The sequence below is a fragment of the Callospermophilus lateralis genome, unplaced genomic scaffold (genome assembly GCF_048772815.1).
Source record: "Callospermophilus lateralis isolate mCalLat2 unplaced genomic scaffold, mCalLat2.hap1 Scaffold_143, whole genome shotgun sequence".
In the NCBI taxonomy this organism is placed as follows: domain Eukaryota; kingdom Metazoa; phylum Chordata; class Mammalia; order Rodentia; family Sciuridae; genus Callospermophilus; species Callospermophilus lateralis.
In genome coordinates this window covers 1,884,358-1,902,512 of record NW_027512573.1, presented here as the reverse complement: position 1 = coordinate 1,902,512, position 18,155 = coordinate 1,884,358, and the positions used below count along the sequence as shown (strand labels likewise).

The following is an 18,155-nucleotide window of genomic DNA, read 5'->3' as shown; positions in this document are numbered from 1 at the left end:
ACCATCCTTGTTTTCGACTGATTGCAGCTCTTTCAGCTATAGAACAGGTAATTTCAGGCTGACAATTGTCTGCGACTCGCAGACAAATTGCTCAGACTTAGTCCTAAATAACCCACGGAAACTGCTTCTTGGAGCCTGCTCCTATCAGAACACGCACCAAGCCCGGGGCGGCCAAGTTACGGCTCCCAGAGCTGCTCTGACCCAGGGATATAGAACCCTTGGAAACTGCTTCTTGGAGCCTGCTCCTGTCGGAGCATGCACCAAGCCCGGAGAGGCCGAATTCTGGCTCCCGGAACTGCTCTAGCCCAGGGATAAAGAACCCGCGGAAACTGCTTCTCGGTCCGGGTCCTGCTGAATACTGTGGAGGCCAGAGGGGCAGAGCAGAGCCGCCACCGGAGCCCAGAACAGGCCCAGCAACTCACCGGCATGGTGTCGCGCCGCCCTGGCTACAGTGGGGGCCGAACAGAGCTGCTGCCCGAGCCCCGAACAGGTCCAGTGACCTGCTGGCGTGTAAGTCACGACACCCCAATTGGAGTAGGGGCAGAGCATATCCTCCACCCGCGCCCACAAGGTAGGCAGGCCTGTGACAGACTGGCGGAACAGGCCCAGCGGCCTGCCGGCGTGGTAGACACGTCACCCCATTTGGAGTAGGGACAGAGCAGAGCCGCAGCCTGCGCCCAGAACAGGCCAAGCGACCTGCCAGCGTGGTAGTCATGACACCCCAATTGGAGTAGGGGCAGAGCAGAGCCGCCACCCGCACCTGCAAGCTAGGCAGGCCTGTGACAGACTGGCGGAACAGGCCCAGCGGCCTGTCGGCGTGGTATCACATCACCCCAATTGGAGAAGGGGCAGAGCAGAGACAACTCCCACGCCCGGAACAGGTCCAGCGACCCGCAGGCATGGTAGTCACGACACCCCAATTGGAGCAGGGGCAGAGCAGAGCCGCCTCCCGTGCCTGCAAGGGAGGCAGATCTGCGACTGACCGGCAGAACAGGCCCAGGGGTTCACGGACGTGGTAGACACATCACACCAATTGGAGGAGGGGCAGAGCAGAGCCGCTGCCCACGCCTCCAAGGTAGGCAGACCTGCCACCAACCGGCAGAACAGTCCCAGTGGCCTGCCAGCGTGGTAGACAGATCACCCCAATTGGAGGAGGAGCAGAGCCGCTGCCTGCCCCTACAAGGGAGACTTTTCAACTATACAAGAGCAATATAATATATAGGGGGGAAATTTCAAAAACACAACAGTTTCACCAAGCAGAAAGAAACACGAGCAATATGAAAAGACAAGGAAAGAAAGGACCACAAGCAATGCAGGTAAACTCAACTTTAGAAGAGGTAATAGCTGCAGCAGATGGAATGTCAGATAAAGAATTCAGGATATACATGCTGCAGATGATCTGGAGTCTCAAGGAAGACATTAGACAGCAAAATCAGACAATGAAAGATCACTTCGACCACTTCGACAATGTATTACATAAACAAATCCAAGAAGCAAAAGATCAACTATACAGGGAGATAGAGGTTATATAAAAAACAAACAAACAGAAATCCTAGAAATGCAGGAAGCAATAAACCAACTTAAAAACTCAATTGAGAATACTACCAGCAGTGTAGAACACTTAGAAGATAGAACATCAGACAATGAAGACAAAGTATTTCAACTTCAAAAGAACATAGACAACTCAGCAAGACTGTTAAGAAACCATGAGCAGAACATCCAAGAAATATGGGATAATATAAAGAGACCAAACATAAGAATCATTGGGATACAGGGAGGTATAGAGGTCCAAACCAAAGGAATGAGCAACCTATTCAATGAAATAATATGAGAAAACTTCCCAGACTTGAAGAATGAGACAGAATCCCAAATCCTAGAAGCCTACAGGACGCCGAATGTGCAAAATCATAAGAGATCCACACCTACACACATTATAATGAAGATGCCCAACATACAGAATAAGGAGAGAATTTTAAAAGCTACAAGAGAAAAGAAGCAGATTACATTTAGCGGTAAACCAATCAGGATAACAGCTGATCTTTCAACACAGACTCTGAAAGCTAGAAGATCCTGGAATAACATATTTCAAACACTGAAAGAAAATGGGTTCCAACCAAGAATCATGTATCCAGCGAAATTAAGCTTCAGGATGGAAGATGAAATTAAAACCTTCCATGATAAACAAAAGTTAAAAGAATTTGCAGCTAGAAAACCATGTCTTCAAAACATCCTCAGCAAAACATTAGAGGAAGGGGAAATGGAAAATAACAATGAAAACCAACAGTGGGAGGTAGGACAGTAAAGGGGGGGAAAATAATCAAAAAGGAAAACAAACCATGTTTAGTAACATAAATAAACAAATATGGCTGGAAGAACAACCTATATCTCAATAATAACCCTAAATGTTAATGGCTTAAACTCACCAATCAAGAGACACAGGCTAGTAGAATGGATCACAAAACAAGACCCAACAATATGCTGCCTACAGGAGATAGGAAAAGGCATACATAGACTGAAGGTGAAAGGTTGGGAAAAATCATATCACTCATATGGACTTCGGAAACAGCAGGAGTGTCCATACTCATATCAAATAAAATAGATTTCAAGCCAAAGTTAATCAAAAGGGATAAAGAGGGACCCTACATACTGCTCAAGGGAACCATATACCAACAAGACATAACAATCATAAATATATATGCCCCAAACAATGGTGCAGCTATGTTCATCAAGCAAACTCTTCTCAAGTTTAAGAGTCTAATGGACCACCATACAATAATCATGGGAGACTTCAACACACCTCTCTCACCATTGGACAGATCTTCCAAACAAAAGTTGAATAAGGAAACAATAGAACTCAATAACACAATTAATAACCTAGACTTAATTGATATATATATAGAATATACCACCCAACATCAAGCAGTTACACTTTTTTCTCAACAGCACATGGATCCTTCTCAAAAATAGATCATATATTATGTCACAGGGCAACTCTTAGACAATATAAAGGAGTAGAGATAATACCATGCATCTTATCTGATCATAATGGAATGAAACTGAAAATCAACGATAAAAGAAGGAAGGAAAAAACATGCATCACTTGGAGAATGAACAATAGGTTACTAAATGATCAATGGGTTATAGAAGACATCAAGGAGGAAATTAAAAAATTCTTAGAGATAAATGAAAACACAGAAACAACATATCGAAATCTATGGGACACATTGAAAGCAGTTCTAAGAGGAAAATTCATTGCTTGGAGTTCATTCCTTAAAAAAAGAAAAAAAAATCAAATAAATGATCTCATACTTCATCTCAAAATCCTAGAAAAAGAAGAGCAAAACAACAGCAAAAGAAGTAGAAGGCAAGAAATAATTAAAATCAGAGCTGAAATTAATGAAATCAAAACAAAAGAAACAATTGAAAAGATTGACAAAACTAAAAGTCGGTTCTTTGAAAAAATAAATAAAATTGATAGACCCTTAGCCATGCTAACGAAGAGGAGAGAGAAATCAAACTACTAGCATACGGGATGAAAAAGGCAATATCACAACAGACACTTCAGAAATATAGAAGATAATCAGAAACTATTTTGAATCCTTATACTCCAATAAAATAGAAGATAGTGAAGGCATTGATAAATTTCTTAAGTCATATGACCTGCCCAGATTGAGGCAGGAGGACAACCTAAACAGACCAATATCAATTGAGGAAATAGAAGAAACCATCAAAAGACTGCCAACTAAGAAAATCCCAGGACCGGGTGGGTATACAGCAGAGTTTTACAAAACCATTAAAGAGGAACTAATACCAATACTTTTCAAGCTATTTCAGGAAATAGAAAAAGAGGGAGAACTTCCAAATTCATTCTACGAGGCCAACATCACCCTGATTCCTAAACCAGACAAAGACACTTCAAAGAAAGAAAACTACAGACCAATATCTCTAATGAACCTAGATGCAAAAATCCTCAATAAAATTCTGGCGAATCAGATTCAAAAACATATCAAAAAAATTGTGCACCATGATCAAGTAGGATTCATCCCTGGGAAGTAAGGCTGGTTCAATATACGAAAATCAATAAATGTAATTCACCACATCAATAGACTTAAAAATAAGAACCATATGATCATCTCGATAGATGCAGAAAAAGCATTTGACAAAGAACAGCATCCCTTTATGTTCAAAACGCTAGAAAAACTAGGGATAACAGGAACTTACCTCAACATTGTAAAAGCAATCTATGCTAAGCCTCAGGCTAGCATCATTCTGAAAGGAGAAAAATTGAAAGCATTCCCTCTAAAATCTGGAACGAGACAGGGATGCCCTCTCCACCACTTCTGTTCAACATAGTTCTCGAAACACTGGCCAGAGAAATTAGACAGACGAAAGAAATTAAAGGCATAAAAATAGGAAAAGAAGAACTTAAATTATCACTATTTGCAGATGACATGATTCTATACCTAGAAGACACAAAAGGGTCTACAAAGAAACTATTAGAGCTAATAAATGAATTCAGCAAAGTGGCAGGATATAAAATCAAAAGTATAAATCAAAGGCATTCCTGTATATCAGCGACAAATCCTCTGAAATGGAAATGAGGACAACTACTCCATGCACAATATCCCCCCAAAAAATAAAATACTTAGGAATCAACATAACAAAAGAGGTGAAAGACGTATACAATGAAAACTACAGAACCCTAAAGAGAGAAATAGAAGAAGAGCTTAGAAGATGGAAAAATACACCCTGTTCATGGATAGGCAGAACTAACATCATCAAAATGGCGATATTACCAAAAGTTCTCTATAGGTTTAATGCAATGCCAATCAAAATCCCAATGGCATTTCTTATAGAAATAGAGAAAGCAATCATGAAATTCATATGGAAAAATAAAAGACCCAGAATAGCAAAAACAATGCTAAGCAGGAAGGGTGAATCAGGTGGTATAGCGATACCAGACTTCAAACTATACTAAAGAGCAATAGTAACAAAAACAGCATGGTACTGGTACCAAAACAGGCGAGTGGACCAATGGTACAGAATAGAGGACACAGAAATCAATCCACAAAGCTACAACTATCTTATATTTGATAAAGGGGCTAAAAGCATGCAATGGAGGAAGGATAGCATCTTCAACAAATGGTGCTGGGAAAACTGGAAATCCATATGCAACAAAATGAAACTGAATCCCTTTCTCTCGCCATGCACAAAAGTTAACTCAAAATGGATCAAGGAGCTTAATATCAAATCAGAGACATGGCGTCTGATAGAAGAAAAAGTTGGCTACGATCTACATACTGTGGGGTCGGGCTCCAAATTCTTCAATAGGACACCCATAGCACAAGAGTTAATAACTAGAATCAACAAATGGGACTTACTCAAATTAAAAAGGTTTTTCTCAGCAAAAGAAACAATAAGAGAGGTAAATACGGAGCCTATATCCTGGGAACAAATCTTTATTTCTCACACTTTAGATAGAGCCCTAATATCCAGAGTATTCAAAGAACTCAAAAAATTAGACAACAAGATAACAAATAACCCAATCAACAAATGGGCCAAAGACCTGAACAGACACTTCTCAGAGGAGGACATACAATCAATCAACAAGTACATGAAAAAATGCTCACCATCTCTAGCAGTCAGAGAAATGCAAATCAAAACCCCCCTAAGATACAATCTCACTCCAGTAAGATTGGCAGCCATTATGAAGTCAAACAACAACAAGTGCTGGCGAGGATGTGGGGTAAAGGGTACACTTGTTCATTGTTGGTGGGACTGCAAATTCATGCAGCCAATCTGGAAAGCAGTATGGAGATTTCTTGGAAAGCTGGGAATGGAACCACCATTTGACCCAGCTATTCCCCTTCTCGGTCTATTCCCTAAAGACCTAAAAAGAGCATGCTACAGGGACATTGCTTCCTCGATGTTCATAGCAGCACAATTCACAATAGCAAGACTGTGGAACCAACCTAGATGCCCTTCAATAGACGAATGGATAAAAAAAATGTGGCCTTTCTACACAATGGAGTATTACTCTGCATTAAAAAATGACAAAATCATAGAATTTGGAGGGGAATGGATGGCATTAGAGCAGATTATGCTAAGTGAAGCCAGCCAATCCCTAAAAAACAAATGCCAAATGTCTTCTTTGATATAAGGAGAGTAACTAAGAACAGAGTAGGGACGAAGAGCATGGGAAGAAGATTAACATTAAACAGGGATGAGAGGTGGGAAGGAAAGGGAGGGAGAAGGGAAATTGCATGGAAATGGAAGGAGACCCTCAGGGTTATACAAAATTACATACAAGAGGAAGCGAGGGGAAAGGGAAAAATAATACATGGGGGAGATATGAACTGAAGTAGAGGGGGTAGAGAGAGAAGAGGGGAGAGGAGGGGAGGGGAGGGGGAATAGTAAAGGACAGGAAAGGCAGCAGAATACAACAGACACTAGTATGGCAATATATAAATCAATGGAAGTGTAACTGATGTGATTCTGCAATTTGTATAGGGGGTAAAAACGGGAGTTCATAACCCACTTGAATCAAAGTGTGAAATATAATATATCAAGAACTATGTAATGTTTTGAACAACCAACAATAAAAAAAACAGATGGATAAAGAAAATGTGGCTTTGATACATAATGGAAAACTATTCAGTCTTTAAAATGAATGAAATTGTATCCTTTGTGAAAACATACATGGATCTGGAGAACACTGTGCTAAAAGGCATAGGTCAAATACAGAAATACAAGTAATCACATGTTCACACTTATTATGTGGAATCTAAACCAACTGAACTCATAAAGGAGAGGGTAGAATTGTGGTTGCAAAGGATAGATGTGGGGATAATGGGAAGATGATAGTCAAATGAAATAAAGTCTCAGCTAGATAGGAGAAACAAATTTGATGTTTGTTGAGATCTATCACACAGCATAATGAATATAGTGAATATTGCTAAGAGAGTAAATTTCTAATTTTCCCATTACCAAAAGAAGTGAGCTATTTCAGGTGATAATAAAACTGATTTAAGCCTTCCACTAGGAGTGAGGCAGGAGACAGATACTACCCTAGAGTTTACAGAGTGAGCATGGCCTAACAACATCCTGATTTTTGGATTTCTTGCCTTCAGAATTGTGAAATAACACATTTCTATTATTTTCAGATACCCAATTTGTGGTAATTTATTATGGCCACTCTGGGAAACTAAGACCTAGAAATTTTCACATTAGTGTATTGAATGAATGGGAACTGAGAAAGATCAGACAGACTTATTGTGAGACTGTGTAGTAATCTAGGTGACACATCTTGGTAGCACTAACCAGATCAGTGCCAGGGGAAACAGCAAGATGTGGTTGAGGTTAAGAGTTATTGAGAAAGTAGAACCAACAGGATTGATAATTAGTAATATGGGTATCTCAGAAATGGAGATTCAAGTCTTACACTATAGGAGTCTTATTAAGGAAGTAGGGGCCTAATCCAATATGATGGAGATTTGGGCCTACTTTTTCTTCTGCTAGACACAGGGTTTCTGATTTTATTCCTAGGCTCTTGATCCATTTTGAATTGAGTTTTGTGCATGGTGAGAAATAGGGATTTAATTTCATTTTGTTGCAATGGATTTCCAGTTTTCCCAGCACCATTTGTTAAAGAGGCTATCTTTTCTCCAATGTATTTTTTTGGCAACTTTATCTAATAAAAGATAACCATAAAAATAAATAAATAAATAAATAAATAAAAAGAGGTATAATAATTTTAAAGGTCAGTATTTACAAAGTTCCAAAGTTGAAATCTTTGCTTCTATAACATGAAGAAATATTTTACATATAAAATTGCATAAGAGGCTACATGGTCTTTTAAAGTTCCTTTCAGGGGTTGACAAGCAAAATATCCCTAAGGCCAGTGGTACCTACTGGAGGTGCTTTATATCCATACATTTTCTTTGTTTCACAAGATTTGTCCTTTGCTTAGAAAATAGAAATTCTGCTCCTCTTGGCAGTACTACAGCACTTGATGTTAATATTGTTACAGGTATCAGTCAAGATGATATTAGGCAAAGGTCAATAAAAATTTTTAATACTCCCTCCTCAGGGAAAGGGAAGCCTGAAATGGTTTAAATTCAGAAGCAGACTTCAAGTCAAGAACTTTGAGATCCTGCCTCAATATTTTGCAGATTGTAGAATGTAGATTATGTACATTTTTTCCTTTAGTAACACCAAAAACATCTCCACTTACTTAAGGAAGCAGTCTGAATACATGGAAATCTATTATGGATATATGGACATTGAACTCACAATATTGGGTTATAAAAAGAAATATACATTTGTCTCAAACCTCAGTGCTTGGCACAGAGTTTCTAACACCTTAAAATTTTCTCAGTCATAAGGGTATTAAAAGCATCTTTTTTTTATAATATTTGGGTTTTCCTCCCCCAAATTCCCAAAATAGGTTTGGAAAAATAAAGATAATAGTAGAGAGTTTTTTTATTCATCACATGCTCCTTTCAGCCATGCCTGACCTTATGCCAATTATGTGACTCTTGATGGTCCTCAAGATATTTCCAGAATTGGAGCTGCTTGCTAGAGGAACCAAGTGCCATCATCAATAGCCAATGATTTAATTAAACAGATCTCCATAACTGGACCTCCATAAAAAGTGGATTTGAACTCAGCAGGGCACTGTTAGTGATAGGATAGTCATAGCTGTAGCATATGATGAAACAAAGTTTGAGAAACAGGATAGAAACCCAAAGTTTTTCCCATGGTTGCATTGAGATAAAATAAATCACAGGGGGAGATGGAAGAAGTGGGTATAAAATGTTGCCATTTTTTCCAATTCCCCTTAAAGATGAAGAAATAAATTCAATGATCAGGTCATCTGACTGTGAAGGAAGAGAAAACATTCTCAGCTCTCTTTAGGACAAGCAAGCTAAAGAGCTCTTAACTTCCTTACCCTTCTCCAATTTAACCTTCCTTAATGTTGTTCTCCAAGACATGGGAACAGGCAATGATTTTCCAGGTAGGATCAAAAGTTGGATATTTCCCAAAAGCATGGGAATCAAAAGCAACACTGACACTTGGATTATATCAAACTAAAAAGCTTCTACACAGCAAAGGAAAAATCAACAGAGTGAGGAGATGACCTACACAAAGGGAGGAAATCTTTGCCACTATGAATCTTATACATGCTTGTTATCTGAACTATAAAAGATGATAAAAGAACACTTAACAACAAAAACAAGTCATGCAAATAAAAATGGGTATAAAATCTGAATACACACTTCTCAAAAGAAATATGCAAATAACCAATAAATGTATTTTATTTTGCTCAATGTCATTAGCCATCAGGGAAATGCAAACCAAAACTGAAAGGAGATAAAAGCTCACCCCATTTACAATGACTATTATCAAAACAACAATAATTAACAAATTGTGGTGAGACCATAAAGAAAGGAAAGTCTTATATGCTGATGATAGAAACGTAAGTTGATATGCCCACTATGAAAAACAATATAGAGGTTCCTCAAAAAACTAAACATGGAATTATCACATGATCAATCAACATAACTCCTGGGTACATATCCAAAGGAAATGAAGTCAGCTTAAAAAAGAGTCAGTTACACTGAGGGCATGCACTATTCTTAACTAACACATGGAATCAATCTAGGTATCCATTAACCAATAGATGGAATGAAGAAAATATAGTATATATACACAATAGAGTATTATTCACTCATTAAAAAGAAAAAATTCCTGTCATTTTCCAAAAAAAAAAAAAAAAGAAATAAAATGGAGCTGGAGAAAATCATGGCAACAACAACAACAACAACAAAAACAGACATAGAAAGTATCTTCTTTTCTCTCCAATTAAAACAAAATATGTGAAAAGTTTACCTGAATGTAAAATTGTGATTACTAGCAACTGGGAAGTCTGCTGGGATGGAGGGAGTGGAAGAGGAGGTATGGATATGAAAATGGGTTAAGAAAATATCTCAGTGAATCCTATTAATATGCCTAATTAATTTGTTGATTAAAACTGATATTTTTGAAGAAAATTTAGAATTAAAGGATAAAATAACTGTGAATATTCAATAACTGACTTTTTAAAAATTAGGCTGTGAAACCTGGACAAACCAGAGCACATGGAGGCATAATGAAGATCCTTCAAACACAGTTGCTAAGTTTGAAGGTTCCAGGACCTGTGCCCTTTGAAAATGACCAGTCCTGCCAATGATCTGTCCTTCCAGAGACAGTTCCCTGAATGGAGGGTTGTGTGGGCAACAATGGCCCAAAGTAGAACCAGAACCCAAAAGCTCAGTTCTGGCCCTGTTCTTGGAGAAAGAGGCTGGTCTCCAGGAAGAGGTATGGGAATACTGCTGCAGGGTACTGTCCTTGCAACAGAAACCATCTTGCAGGTGCCCAAGGTCCTGTAGCAGCTGCAGCAGTAAACCCTGGGCCTGGGTTCAGAAGGTGAGCAGGAGAAATGGTTGCACATCCCCCAGGTTGTGGCACAAGGCTAGCCTGAAACACTTTGGTGAAGCTGAGGATCTGTAGATGCCACCTGCCCAGCTTTTGTGTTCTGCACCTTCCCCACAAGCAGCAAGAACCCAGAGCTTAGGGATGATGGGCTGTGACAGCTCCCCTCTACACACATCACAATTCTTCTAGTTCTTTGAACAATGACAGTGTGACCCAACTTAATGGATCCACCTCTTGGTGAGAATCCAGGCAGAACATAATACCAAGAACAGTGATGATATGAAACCAATTTGTTTGCAAATGCGGAATCACTCCCAAAGCCCTGCTGGCTGCCAGAGCAAGCTGCAGTTTATTTGGCAGGGAAGGCATGACCTGGTGGAGAGAAGACATCATCACAAACCTGGGTGGGGATGTTCCTGAACAAGGAAGTCTGACAACATGCTACTTTATACTTTCCATGTTATGGAAATGAGCCTTCGGGTTTTCCCGCATGGAGACTTTAGTATTACAATGAAGTAAATTCCCACTATCTGTCACTGATGCGTGCTCCTTTAGGACAGATTGGGTAATGCTACTTACGAAAAACAATTTTCATAGGACTTGTTATAGAAACATTTTACCTCACGAATCTGGGATACTGAATAGGGGAATGTATACATATAGTGTTCTCAGGTTTCTGCTGGGAAGTCTGCAGCATCTTTACTTGTCAGGCTGCCCCTCTACTAACATCTGCAGCACAGTTCTGATCTGGAAAGCAGACACTGCTTTGTGCCCTAGATTACAACGCATCAATAAAAATAAGCTTGAAAAAAATTTTTGAGGTCTGGGGTTGTGGCTCAGTAGTCGAGCTCTTGCCTACCATGTGTGATGCACAGGGTTCAATCCTCAGTTCCACATAACAATAAATAAAATAAAGGTATTGAGTCCATCTACAACTAAAAAACAATTGTTTTAATTTTTTTAAAAAAGGATTTTGACAGTTTTTTACATAAAGAACTGATAAGTGTTTGAAGAGGCAGGTACGTTTAACTTGACACTGTAGTATGCATACATATATTGAAACCTTACATAGTAACCCATAATATGCACAATTTGGTGATGTATGTATCAGTTTAACATAAGTCTAGTTTAAATTTTTTTAAATAAAAATTTCTACTTATTTCATCTTTTATGGAACTTGTGATTGTGGCTTTAGGGAGCCAATAAATAATACCCCTCTCTTCCCTTTTCCCTAACCAAATAGATGTATGCATATGACAGACATCACACTTGGACTTAATTTTTTTTAATTAGTGATGCATTTTATTAATAATTCTGTACCCTAATAATTGATAACTAAAGATCACATCCTAGAAATTTATAAACTGAAGACTCCTGTCTCACCCTTTTCGCAGAAGCCAATTTCAGGACTCCCTGGATCCCGCTAGGGAAGGACCCCAGCAGTTCGTCCCTTTCAATGGGAGCCCAGGAAGCCCTCACCTTGCAGCCGGCTGCTGGCACGGTGGCAAAGGCCTGCTGCCTATGAGGGGTACTGGCCCTCGGGGTCCTGGTTCAACAGCTCCTGCAACTCCTCAAACAGCTGAGTGTTGAGCAGGAACGCGGTCTTGGCCTCTTTGGTGACCCTCTGCCTGACCTCGGGGGTCATCTCCACAGTGTTCATGCGGGAGCGGTAGAGCTGCTTGAACCTGGTGGCGCTGTCGATGTTGGGGAAGGTGAAGAAGGCCAGGCCCTCTCCAGAGCTGGCAGGTCCAGGGCCTTCTGTGTGATCTTCTTGAGGACCTGGCCCCCAGACAGGTTGCCCAGGTAGCGGGTATAGGTGTGGGCCACCAGCAGCTCCAGCTCCCTGCGCCCCACCTGCTGGGGCCGGTCCACCTAGCAGCATGTGGCTGCGTGTAGGGGACTGCCTCCTGCCGGCTCAACCCGTACCATAAGGCCATGTCCTGCTCCAGCGCGGCCCTGTGGTGCAGCTCCCCGGGGAAGTAGAGTGGGGCAAAGACGGGGTTGTCCTTGCTGCGCTCCATCTCCTCCTCCAGGGCCACGTAGACATGGTACAGGGATGCCATCACCAGCTTGAAGCCCTTTCAGGTCACCTGGCCCCTCTGGAAGTTCCTCATGAACTCGGCATTCTCTGCCTGAGCGTGCACCTCCTTGGTGGCCTCCTTCAAGGCCTCAGTCAGATCCTGGAGCAAGCTGTCGCTCTGCGGGCGGTCCATGGCCAGAGTTGGCTGGCTGGCACCGTGACGCTGCGGAGGCGGAGGAGCAGGCAGTGGATGTCTGAACTTCATTATTGACAAAAGCTAGAATGTAGGATTTAGCTTAAATTTCCAAACTTGATAAATTTTCTAACATGTTACTCTGTGTGAAATTTACCCAGACAGAGATGGACAACTCTTTACCACTCCTGCAGAGACATTCATTTTCTCTTTCAATCAATACTTATTGAGTGACAACTTGGGGCCACATACTGTATTGTCTCTGAGGACTCAACAGTGAACAAATAAAAGTCACTACAATCAAGGAGTTTACATTGTTTAATTGATAGGGAGGAAAACATTTTAAAAATTAGACAACACACCCCACATATTAATGGACAACATTCACCAACACTGTCAATTCCAAATGCTGGCAAGAAAATGTAACAATAGGAACACTTTGATTCCTGGCTGGTTAAATGCAAAATGATAGCCACTTTGTAAGACAGTACTTAGTCTTAACACCCAAGTCAACAAGAGCGTTCCTAGGTGTTAACACAAATGAATTGAAAACACTTTCACACAAAAACCCACACAAGAGGCCAAATAAAAACTTCATTCCTAAGTGTCAAACATAAGAAGCAATCAACATGTACTTCAATGGATAAATAAACTGTGGTAGAATATTTTCTGCAATAAAAAGAAATGTCAACAGGCCATAAAATAAAATGGAGGAATCTTAAATGCACATTACTAATGGTAAGAAGACATTGGAAAAATCTGTGTAAGTCCCAACTCATGACAATCTGTAAAAGACAAAAACATAAAAATCAGTAAATTCCAGGAGTTGTCAGGAAGAAAAAGATAATAAATGAAACACAGAGAAATTTTAGGGCAGTAATACTATTCTCTATAATACTCTGGTGTAAATACATTCCATCCCCGCGCACATTTCTAAGAAAAATAAATGCAGAGTTACACAAAAAGGCATGTAAAAGAAGAAGTTTTATTCACAACAGATAAGATATAGAAATAATTCAAAGCTTGCCCAACAACAAATTAGATAAACAGATCTTGTTACAGATCATGTTACAATGAAACACAATTCCATAAAAAAAATTTTAATCTACCAATGAAAAAATACAAAAAACTTAGGAGAATTTCACAAACATATTGAGATAAAGAAAGTAAAAATAAAAAGCAAACTTTGTTATCTTTTTAATATGGAATTTGAAAAGCAGGAATCAGAACACTGCATTCATACAGTTAGGACAGGGAACATTGGGCAATAATAGAAATCTTTATTGTAGATAATCATGGTGGTTACAGGTTCGCATGCACTTGACAAAATCATGGAACTATACTCGGAAAGTGTGAGCCTTTTATTTATGTAAACTATAGCTCAATAAAATCTAGTCAATAAAAGTAATATATTTTCTTAAATCTATCAGGACTTAATCTGACAAGTAATTACAAATTGATTAGTCTTCACAAGAAAACTTCACAGTAGGCTATGCTGTGAAAATAGTCAATTCAGTGACCCACAAAATGTCAGATCAGGCTAGATGGGCAGCGACCAAAGGAGGCAGATTTAAAAGGGCCACTGAATAAGGCTTTATTGAGATATCACTCCCAGACAGAACTTGATTAGACCCACAGAGGAGACAGGAGAAGGGTCTGAGGAGAAACCATGTGGAAGCTCAACAGGACTGGACTTTTATGGGGCTTACAGCAGGAAGGGAAGGACTTGGGACAGGAAAAGTTGTTTTTAGGTCCCTTACTCCATTGGAGTTGGTCAGGGGAGTTGGCTGAACTCCAGGATTAGCCAGAGGGTCCTGCTGATTGACAGGCATTAGTCAGGAGACTGGCTGATTGACAGGCATTTCCTATGGCACCTGATTGATGTTCTTTTCCCACACAGGCTGCTTTGTTCTAAGTGTCCACCAAGTTGCCACCACCGACCTAACACAAAGAACTTAAATAACCAAGTTTTTCTCATGGCTCTATTCTGCCATCCATAGTGTTGCTATCATTTGAAAGCTAGTTCCCTTCATTGTTACAAAACTGTCAGTTGTAAACAGGACCTTTAATGTTCATTAGGAGAGGGAGATTCACTCCTTGATTCCTCTGAGAAGAGGAAGAAGCAGTTTCTTAGCAGGACTAACAATTCATGCTATTCCTAAACCAACCACTATTATGTTTGTGTTGTTGACTTGAATTAATCCATATTCACTCACAGCATCCAAGTCACAGGAGCTTCAAGAAGGAAAATGTGACTTTAAACAATATTGAAATATTGTTTTTGAGGGAGAAGGGATGAATAGACAGCAAACATGAGCCACAATCCTCAAAGCAGGTTTCTCATTTTTAAAATTCCATTTACAGCATTTTTAACTGCTCCAAAGCATTTCATCCAAAATTTTATTACACAATATTTCATTAAAACTTTACACTGAACAATCTTTAATACAGCTGAACTGTGCTGCATTATTTCTTCTGTCCTTGAATCATTGAGCTCATCCCCAAAAAGTGTGCACTACTGATGATTTCCATGTAGGAAAAGAAAGGACTACTAATATGTTTTAGTCACCTTTTTTGCTACTGTGACCAAAATACATGAAAAAAGTATTTTTGAAGAGAAAAAGTTCATCTGGGGCTCATGTTTTCAAAGGTCTCAGTCCATAGATGGCCAGTTCCCATTGCTCTGGGCCTGAAGTGAAATAGACCATCAGAGCAGAAAGGTGTAGAGGATAAGAGTGGCTCAGGACATGCCCATCAGGAAGCAGAGACAGAGAAAAAAACATAATCCTGTTAAGGTCTGTAAACAAGTCAGATTGGCACCTGTTATTTTTCCAGAGAAATGTTACAGTCTGTAAACAAGTCTGGATGGCGCCTGGCCAAATGCCAGAGGGAGTGGTTTGTGAAGTAACAAAAGCAAGCCATTAAGTGTGGAGATTCCTTATTGGTTGACTGCTGTATCTAGTTTATGCTAATTAAGATAAGCTGTGCAAAATGTATAAATACCTCGGTTGTCCTACAATAAACGGCTCTCATTCCTGCTGCATCAACGTACACAAGTTATTCGTCACCCCCTGGATATTTTGCTGCAGCCGGACTGTGGCAGATGGTGGCCCATACGGGGAGCCCCGGGACACTCGGGGGTAAGTGACGAAAAAAGCTTCCCGTCCATAGATAGGACGGGAGCAATCTGCTCGTCCCTAGGCCGATAGGGCGAGAGGAAAAATGGCCATTTCGAGAAAATGGAGAAGATTGATGCAGTATGTTTGTGTCTTGTTTTGTCTCGAAATGTTGTATTGTCTTTGTGATGAAAATATGGAAGGGGTGAGAAGTAAATTGATAAGGGAAAACAGCACCCCAGTGGAACCAAGAATAATTAGGGCATGTGTTGATAAAAGTCCAGAAACTCTAGTCAGAAAAAAAAAAAAAAAGAAAGTTTAGAAGAAGAAGTATTATCAGGAAAAAAGTTACAGCAAAAGGCTATTACTGAATATTTTTCGATACTGGAGGGTGCATGAATCTACAAGGCGGCTACCACCTGCCCAAGCCGATCATGGCGCAGCAAGAATTTTCCAAGCGGCAGTTTCGGGCTCTTCCCCGCTCCCCTGCCCTGGGGAGTGGATCCCACTGTGAGAGCCAAAATCCAAACCTGTGCCTGGAAGCAGTTTGAGTCTGGGACTCTCCCCAGGGCCATCTGGGGTTGCCTGGGATGCTACAGCTGGCAGAAGACGCTACTGGCATTCCTGAAGTTTGATCATTTCCAAGGCCAGTAACTACAATGGGTCTCCCACACCTGGAGGCTGATGAGTAATGAGTACTATTAAGGCTTATTTCAAATGTAAAAAACCTTGAGATAATGTACTAAATTGTTCAGAAGGTTGTTTTCTTAATGAAATGCTACAGGATTTTCTTTAGCCATCTGGAGTTCCTGCCTTCGTCCAAGTGCCGGTGAAAACAAAGGTGAAATAATTTACAGTGTTGCTGAGAACCGGAGGAAACGTCGACTGAGAACCCGACGAGACTTCAGAGCTGTTGCTCTTTCTGCTGCTACAACTTAAGCTAGCTGCCTACAGAACTTACCTGGACTGTGATTTACCTGGACTGTGAGTTAATCTATTGAGACACTGTTTTACCTGGACTGAGATAACAAACTGTAATCTACAACAAATTGTAACTCGGTATCTTTGCTAATGGTGTCATTGTTGGTATAATTTTTCCAAGGGCTTCTTGCATGGAGCCATCAATTAGCTTGGAATTATAACATTTTGTATCCTCCCTTTCTGTTTCTAGCAGGTTATTTATGGTGTTTCTGTAAAAGACACTATGGTCCTTATTTAAATTAAACAAAAGGGGGAAATGTTAAGGTCTGTAAACAAGTCAGATTGGCACCTGTTATTTTGCCAGAGAAATGTTAAAGTCTGTAAACAAGTCTGGATGGCGCCTGGCCAAATGCCAGAGGGAGTGGTTTGTGAAGTAACAAAAGCAAGCCATTAAGTGTGGAGATTCCTTATTGGTTGACTGCTGTATCTAGTTTATGCTAATTAAGATAAGCTGTGCAAAATGTATAAATACCTCGGTTGTCCTACAATAAACGGCTCTCATTCCTGCTGCATCAACGTACACAAGTTATTCATCACCCCCCGGATATTTTGCTGCAGCCGGACTGCGGCATAATCCTCCCACCACAACAAAACACCCACCTCAAAGGTACACCCTCAGTGACTCACCTCTTCAACCACACCCTACCTGCCTTCAGTTACCATTTATTTAGTCCCTATCAGGGGATTAATGCCCTGATTGGGTGAAGGCTCTCATAGCCCAATCATTTCAACTCTAAACTTTCTTTCATTGTCACACACATGAGCTTTTGGGAGACACCTCATATCTAAACTGTAACATAATCCATGTTTCATTATTAAAATCATCTGAATAAAATTTACATCCAAAGGGCTCTAGAGGGTTGTTAGTTGTCAGCAGATCTCCACCCTCAGAGAAATCAGCCAGCTTCATTCAACATAATCATTTCTACAAAATGATAATCTCCTGAAAGTAAATGTATTCTGCCCAGTACTGAACATTCTACCCAAAACCTTAGTGGCTTAAAACCATAACTATTGTATTACTTCTTACAATCCTTTGCAGTGTTTAGTGATCAGTAGGATGGTTTCTGATTCTGTATCACTCTTTAAACACAAAACTCACATAAAACCTGTTCACACACATTAATGTAAAGATGCTCTAGAGAAAAATAAGTAAAAGACACCGAAACACACTCAGACAACACAAGGTAGAGTGAAGAGAAGAGTTCAAGCACTGGCTAGACACAGTACTAAATATTTCATTTCTGTTTAATTACTCTCTTTACTGAGGCAGTCAAGGGCATTTTGAGTAAAATGTATCTTTTGAAAATTCTGCACCATTATTATGGTACAGAAATAATATGGAGTAAATTCATTGTACATTAAGTAA

General features: G+C 40.0%; 1 pseudogene; it reads right to left on the bottom strand.

The window, feature by feature from the left end:
• Positions 1-11,929: 11,929 nt before the first annotated feature.
• LOC143387881 (heme oxygenase 1 pseudogene) lies at positions 11,930-12,689 on the bottom strand (annotated as a pseudogene).
• Between the last annotated feature and the right edge of the window lie 5,466 nt (positions 12,690-18,155).